This window comes from Tupaia chinensis, unplaced genomic scaffold (genome assembly GCF_000334495.1).
Source record: "Tupaia chinensis unplaced genomic scaffold, TupChi_1.0 Scaffold000088_1, whole genome shotgun sequence".
Lineage (NCBI taxonomy): Eukaryota > Metazoa > Chordata > Mammalia > Scandentia > Tupaiidae > Tupaia > Tupaia belangeri.
In genome coordinates, this window is record NW_006159550.1 from 5,295,257 (window position 1) to 5,303,325 (window position 8,069).

Sequence of the window (8,069 nt, forward strand, 5' to 3'; positions counted from 1 at the left end):
CATGCACTGACCAGCTGGCATTAAAGTAAAAAGTACCCTCAATTACCAGCCAACAGAGTTTGCACTGTAACCTACCTCCTGTTTGTGGCTATGGTTCAAAAACATGTATATGAAACATGAAAAGCCAGTCATAAAAACATGCTGTTTTTGTGAACCAACACTGTGCCTTTTAACACTCTTACATTCCTCTCCCCTCTAAAAGAAGGGAAATCTCCGCCACTCTGAAGCACAGTCTTCTGAGGTCTTTGCTCCGAGTGGCTCAACCTCACGCTTTAGCTTCTGGACACCTCTGAACTGCTTGAGAAGTTCGGGTCAGACTTCCTTGTTTCCAGTTAACAACACCATTCTTTAAGAGCACCTCGGTCGTTCGTACACATTTCATATCTTGTCCTCATGTCTTATTTCAGTACTGAGCACTTCTGTATCTTTAGCACCAAGAAAAATGCCTGTCGTGTCAAACATTTGATTTGTTTGTTATATTCATGAATTACAAATATCACTGTGTGAAAGTATGGATGGAGTATTGCTAACTAAAGTTAGAAAAATGTATGCGTATGTCTAGAGTCTCAACATACTATATTAAGCTAAGAATATTTCATCGTCAGTTACTATAATTGACAAAGAAATTAGTAAAATGCCCCAATTCCCCCAAATTAACAAAGTTACTCATTTCTTTCCAGTATACTTTGAAAACCATTTAGTGAAGTCACTCTAATGCAATCAAAACTGTTATAAATATGTGGAAAAATAAAAAGAAATCATTTACTTGAGTGGAATCTATCTGACCCAAATGAATGTATCGACTTCAAAAAGTTCACGAAAAATGGAATTAAAGTACAAGAAAATATTGAAATCTGTGTATAGTTCTTTCATATTATACCTCTTATTTATTTTTAAGGACCCCCTTGTATTTATGAAGTATCTAACACAGGTAAAACAATGCTAGGTGCTGCGGCGGAAAGGAAGATGGGAAAGACATGGTCCCTGCCCTAGAATATTTTTTGATGAAAAGAAATAATACCTTTAGAAATAGTTAGTAAACCAAGCCTAAGATCATTATAATACAAAGATTAAATAGGTTTTTGTGACCAGAAAAGCATCAGGAAAAAGGTGACCTTCCAGAAAATGAATGACTTTGAAAGAAGTCATGAAAAGTTGTTATGATCCTGGGAACCAGCAGTTAGCGTAATGGCTATGTCGCTGGACTCCCACGTAGTCGACTGCGGTTCGCGTCCCGGACCCAGTGGCTTAAAACTCACACCGGGCGCGTGTGCATGCGTGCCCAAGATCCCGAGAGGAGAATGGAGGAGAAGGGATTGCGGCGTGACCATCCCCCCTGGGGGGGTGATTTCTCGCTTTCTGTCTCTATGTCTCTCCCTGTCTGTCTGGCGAGTGCACGCTCCCTATCGCGAAAACCTACCCCCCCCAAAAGTTGTTATGATCCAAGGAAGACATAGACTACATTAAGTGAAAAAGGGGGAAGAAATGCAAGCATGTCTAAGATCAGGACCTAAGAGGTACCCTACATCTGGAGCATGCCCCAGTGAGGGAGCTGCACGCAGGCAGTACACCTGGTATGGACGTACATGAACAGATTATGGGGGGCTGTGAAAAGTCCTCATGGAAGCCTGAGCTTACCTTTCACACCAAGAGCACTCAGGCTTATTTGAAGCAACCAGCATCCCAGAGCAAGGAGTAAATGTTCCAAGGGCCAACAGAAGTTCATTGCATCTAAAAAGCTGACAAAGAGCTTCTTCACAGAGAGTTAAGCATGTACTCAACTGGTTACTGGCTGCCAACCAAATGAACTAAGGTTGAGGTTCCTTTCTTCAGGATACAGCTGTTCAACTACAGTATCTGGGTTTTCTTAATATCCTCTGAAATATTTGTTTTAATGCCCAGGCAAGTGACAGTCATGGGGAAAAAATTCTGAACAACGCTTTTGAAAGTTACGTTTTTCAAATTGGGTTTGCACTGAGCAGCAGGCCTTTAAAATTTCAAAGTGTGCAGATGGCAAACTTTAAATCCCACACTCCTTTGGCTTAAAAAAACCAAGACAACTCATTCTAGTCTGGAAGCTCCACACTTCATCCTCATTCCCTTCAGTGACGGGTACCTTCAACCTGCACATAGCATTTCCATCTCCCCAACAAATGCCACGTTGCTGCAGGGTCCACACGAAAGACTGCGGAGCGGTGGCCTGGAGCCCAGTTTTATCCACAGACAGGCAATGGCGTCTGTGCTGGGACAGCGTTACTTAAACACTGAGTTAGCTGCCAATGTTAAAAGATGGAAATTTTAGCATAAATAATATCCATATTTCTAGCTTCTTTTGAACAACGGGCATTTCTGGCACTATTTTCCCCCTCACCAGTTTGCCATGCAGGCACCTCATTTATTCCCATCCCTGCCTAGTCCCTGTTGGCATTTGTCCCCTGGTTTTCAGGCTCTCTGGACCCCTAATAGTTGGAAGTCAGGCTGAACCAGCTGTTGGGGGGTGGGGTGCTCCAAGAGGGAAGCCTAGTTTCACATCCCAGTACTGCCATCGCCTGCTGTGTAACCTAACCGGAGACAAGTTACTTAACCTCTCTATGCTGCAGTTTCTTCCTCTGTACAATAATGTTACCACCTACCTTAGAGGGTTGCTCTAAAGAATAATTAGTTTATATGAAACACTGATTCTCAACACGGGTAGGGGTTGAGTTTTGTCCCCACTCCCCGCCCAGAACCTTTGGCAATGCCTGGGGCCATACCAGCTGTTTCGACCAGAAGAGGTGCCACGAGCATCCAGTGGGTTAGGGGCAGATATGCCACTGAGGAGCGTGCAATGCACTGGGTAGCCTCCACAACAAGGAATTATCCAGCCCCAAATGTCACCAGAGCTAAAGGTGAGAAACCCCGATGAAAGGCATTCAGAACAATCCTGGTACAAAGGAAGCCCTCTGTAAGCATTAGTCATGATCAATAATGCCAAAAGCAAGTCCCGGCTGGTGTTCTCGCCTCGCTGGACAAACTTCTAACACCTGAGTTTACCTTTGATGGCACCTTGGATGAGGTTAACGTAGCATACAAACAGAAAACAGTACTTGAAATTTCCTGGTTTCACATCATTAGTTCACTAAGCAAGTGGCCTATTCGAAAAATTATGAAAACATATTTTCCTGACACAAGAAGGAAACAAGAATACAACCTGGCAAGTAATAACGCACAACACTGAAAAGGACACTATCCTATAAAATAAACCTGTGATTATCATGACGTGAATGGTACTAGGCCAACATCTTCCAAACTCCAGATTTAATACACAGATTTAATAGGCTGCTCACTAGTCCAGTATATATATATATATTTTTTTTTGGAAAACTGACTGGAGGGGAAACAGAAGAGAAGGTTTTGAAGTAAAGAATGCGTTAAACCCTCTACTACCCCAAGGCCTGTCCAAGAAGATCCTCTAGCCTTGAATAGCTCAGTCAGAGACCCTTGGTGAGAGGACCCTTGATCTTGACACACAACAGAGGGACCTTCCAGACTGAGAACAGCCTACAAACAGAGCAAACGAAACCATCAGAAAGGCCTGAGCTATGCTGATACATCATTCAAGAGGCTGCCAGGAGTTCTGACACAGCACACCAAAGGCAAGGATAGCCGGCAAGGAGGCCCTGCTGCTGTGAACCAGGCACACTGACCAGGTTTCCTGGCCCAGCACCGGGAGTGACAAAGGGGCCCTGGGCAAGTCTCTCAGTTCTCTCATCTGTAATATTAAAAAGTAGATATTGCTGTTGCCATCTCCAGAGAAAGTCAATTTTATTAGTGGCAATATGTCTTCAACACTGACAAGACAAAGGTCTGAGTTCTTCTCGAGAGGCCCCTTGGTAACTATAGAAGTCAGGAATGTTTAACTGAAGGAGGTGGAAGTTCTGTTTAATCAAATCAACGACAGCGTAACAGCATTCCTCTCAATAATGGGGTAATAAACAAGTAAGACCACACGGTTCTTCAGCCTGCCAAAAACAAAACTACGAAGTCAGAGGACAGCTACACCACAAACTCTTTTCTTCCACTGGCCTCTAGGGATTTGGGGCACACCTGCACACATACATGGAGTGATTTTCGGGCCACCAGGTTCAGGGCTCGAACCATGTGGGAACCTAACACCTTAACCTAACACACTATGCCCTGCACACCTCAAATTGTTAAGTCTTTAAAGCTCAAGTCAATGTATGTGTGTACACTCATCTGGATAACCAGTGTATAACCAGAAATACCAAGATTGGTAAAGAGTATCACAGAGAAAGACTCTTAGAAGTGCTGTGAAAAAAGAAGGCTTCCATTAAAGAGACACAGAAGAGATTTCACTGAGAAAGTGACAACTAAGTGGACTAAGGAGAACCTGGCTGGAGTCACCCACCCAGCGGGCACAGGCAAATCCCAAGTAATGGTAAAAGGTAGAAAGCGTGAGAGAAAAGTCAGAAATCCAGTCTGGGGCACTGGGTTCATGGCAAGGGATGGCACCAGAATGTGGGGTCAAATCTGGGTAGCCAAATGTTGGACATCAGTTACATGAATAACCTTAAATGACAGAGGTACTCAGTCACAATATTCAGTGGCAATATTTTGGCTAAAGAGCAAAAGTTATCTTTTGCCTAAATTTAAATATATTTCAGTGTTTTTTAAAATAAAAAGGATGCCAATTCCATTAATATTACTCTAATTTGAGTAATGAAAAAAGACAATCTCCATTGAGTTACAGGAGATTCTAAAAGCCAACCATAACATGAATTAAGCTACTGAATCATCTGGAAAGTCGTGACACATTTTTGCACCAAGAAAACCCAGAAAAAAATGCATCATGACTTTCCTGAGGACCTAATATTTATTGGCTTGCTATTATTCACCTACATATGCCAATCGTAAGTACTAGAATCAATACACCTTAGGAAAAAAATAGGTATTTTTGCATTTTAAGGCTATGGTTATTCATGAACTATATAATTTATGAACCAATCTACATATTTTTTAACATAACCTATTTTGAAGAAAGAGAAGTTACAACACTGAGCTGACCCCAGGGCTTCCTCAATTACAGGAAGAAATTCCACTTGCTAACAGAAAGTATGACTAGCAAGCTCTTGCAATACTCCCACATTTTTAAGCATAAAATTAAAGTTGGGAAAATATTAAGATTTTAAACACTCTTTTTTTTTGTAATTTGCCAGAGGGTGCATGTACTTGTTAGACAGAGAAAGGAAATGAGCAAGCAGAAAGCAGCCCCCGCCCCGAGGAAGACGGGTACACAGCATCTATAAGCCCTTCTTCCCTCCCCTATCCAGGATTTCGGGCACACACATACATGTTACTCAAGCCACCAGGTCTGGGGACTCAAACCACACAGGCCCTGTGGGATCCAGCAGTCTTAACACATTATAGGCTGGTCATTTCAATTCCTTTCAAACACTTCTGAGATTAAAACCTAAATTTTAAAACCACTTTTAAATCATAAGATTCATACAGAGAGTTTACATGTGCTCACGGTTCGCTCATTGTTCAGGAAAGAAAATAATGGAAAGGATTATTTCAGGCCCAAAAGCACTGTCTCATCTTCTTAAAATGACCTTTTACGAGTTTTGCGGTGTAAATTCAGAAACCCCTGGTTATAGGACTCTCGTAAAGGAAATAGAGCAGGAAAAAATACTAGGCTGAAAATAAGCAGGGTGAGAATTTGGCCACTATCTGTGTTATGATCTGAAAATCACGGCACTCCTCTGGGCCTCCACAGCCCCACCTCTACATGGAGAGGGCTGAATCACATGATCTCTAAAATGCCACATGATATAGCATAATTTTAAGTAGAAAAATAGAGAAGACTGAGTTAAGCTTTGGGATCACTCCCAAGCTAGTACAGCAGGGTGGCTTTAAGTGTAAGTTTCCTTTACTAGAAAAAGGTTTAATATTTGCTTTTGGAAGATGTTGGAAGGATCAGAATGTATGTAACATACTGACACACCGTAGGCCTAATAAAGGCAGACTTCATGCCCTGATCAATAATGCAAGTTCTAATGGAAAACAAGAATCAACTGGACAACGCAGCTCCCTAGAACTTGGTCTGAAGGTCAGAGACTGACTACCAGAGCTTTCCAAGTGGAGAGTAAGTACAGGCGATGCATGGTTAGGAGAAGGGAGGACAGAAGCAGGGAACTGATGACAAGCAGAGGCTTTGAGTCTTGCACATGACAACAAAATGGAAAGAAAACTGCATGGCATAGAGTGCTGGAGGAAAGACTTTTCATTAAGAGAATCCCGGGAGTGGGGCTGGCCAGCGGGTGACGTAGTGGCTGAGGCACTGGACTCCCATGTGGTCAACTGTAGTTGAAGCTCCAGACCCTGTGCTTGAAAATCAAGCCCAAACCGTATGCGCCCAAAATTCTGAGAAGGGACTGTGGCATGACCATCCTCACCAGGGAGTGAATTCTCAGTTTTCCTCTATTTCTCTCTCTCTCCAGCAAACTCGTGTGCCCTATGAAAAACAAACCAACAAACAAAAAACTAAAAAGAATAGCCTTGGGGAAAAAAAATGTCCACATATATGAATATGTATAAAATGACTGCAATGACTTCCTAACAAAAAATAAAGCAGTGAGCTGATAGGGCCTATGAGAGTCACTAAAAGCAAGCAAGGAGGACTTTGCAATAGACAAATCGTCTGTTCCTTGCCTGTCTGCCATTGTTTGGTGGGATGCAGATGACCTAGTTCCTGCCCATCCCTCCAGTACTTCCTACCACCACTGTGCCCCCACATCCCTCTCCTCGGGGTTCACTCTGTTCCAGCCACACTGGCTTCCCTTCAGCCCTGGTTCACACCAAGCCCAGTCTTCGTTAGCTCCTTTGTACTGTTGTGTCTCTAGAAACTTCCCACAGATTTTCCCACAGCTAACGCACTCTCAACACCCAAGTCTCACCCAAACTGTCACTTCCTCAGCAAAATCTTCCCTGACTACTATCTAAATTTCCCCCACACTCCAGCTTCTCACCCCCAGTATCTCTTCTAACATTTACCACTATCTAACAGGAGTCTTTTTGGTTTACATGTTTATCTTTGACAATAGGGTCCTTATCTATACCTTTCATTACTCAAATGGCCAGCATCTAAAACAATGCCTGGAACAGACAAGCTAAGCTGTCTAAAGAACAAATTCAAGTGATAGGAATCAACAACCTTCTGTGAACATGTAAAGCCCTCAGAAGTGATTTTAACTACACTTCTTTAATGCCCTGTTATGCAATCCAATAATGCAGTCTTAAGATGCACTGATTATACAAAAGTTTTAAATAGATCGAACTCTTCAGGACAACGGAAAAATATTATACATGCATCCTATTCTACACACTCTACAGGATCATTCTAACTCTGTGAGCATGAATTACCCACCGCATTATTAGTAGAATCCATAACTACATCAAGGACACTGCAGGCCGCTTTGCGAGATCTTACTTCCCCAAGGAGGTGTACGGGTAGATGGATGTGGATGACAATGACCTCGCAGAATCCTTCCCAACAACGAAGTCCGATATAACAAACCGGCCTAATTCCCGCAGACTCGGAGGGAGGGCCTGGTACTGTTACCTCCTACACTTACCCAAACTATTACTGAATCAAGCGATGGATTCAGTAGTTCCATCTGCGAAAGAGAAGACCAATGACGTGAACAACTGCCATATGAGAGAATGATCAGGAAAGCGCCACAATGTCGCTGATGTTTGAATGAAAGGAGAATGAAATCCCTTTCCAACCACAACCAAAAGTAACCACTGCCACTGAGATTTCAGAAAGGGCCAGACATCGTGAGAAGCCAAACCAGGGAACTGAAACCGTGGTCGGAACATCCGAGGCTCGTGCTTGCTTTTGTCTCGTTTTGGACTTTCCCTGCCTGCAAGAGGCCCCGAACCGTGTCTGGGCGGCCCTGGATCACCGTGTCACCGTGCGCGGTCACTGGAGGGCCCAGCTCGGGCTGACGCGGGGCTCACCGTGGCCGGCGTGGAGGGCATCCCTCCCGCATCCTGCAGCCGCAGCA

The 8,069-nt window shown here is 43.4% G+C and overlaps 1 protein-coding gene across 2 annotated transcripts in view; it reads right to left on the reverse strand.

Annotated features, from left to right (window-relative positions):
* The window catches only part of STARD3NL (STARD3 N-terminal like), a 58,363-nt gene extending 50,320 nt beyond the window's left edge, over positions 1–8,043 (reverse strand). For both annotated transcript variants that reach the window (XM_014585759.2, XM_006143003.3), the window contains exon 1: positions 8,023–8,043. The gene's annotated coding sequence lies outside the window, so the exon portion shown is untranslated. The remainder of the gene's footprint in view (positions 1–8,022) is intronic.
* Between the last annotated feature and the right edge of the window lie 26 nt (positions 8,044–8,069).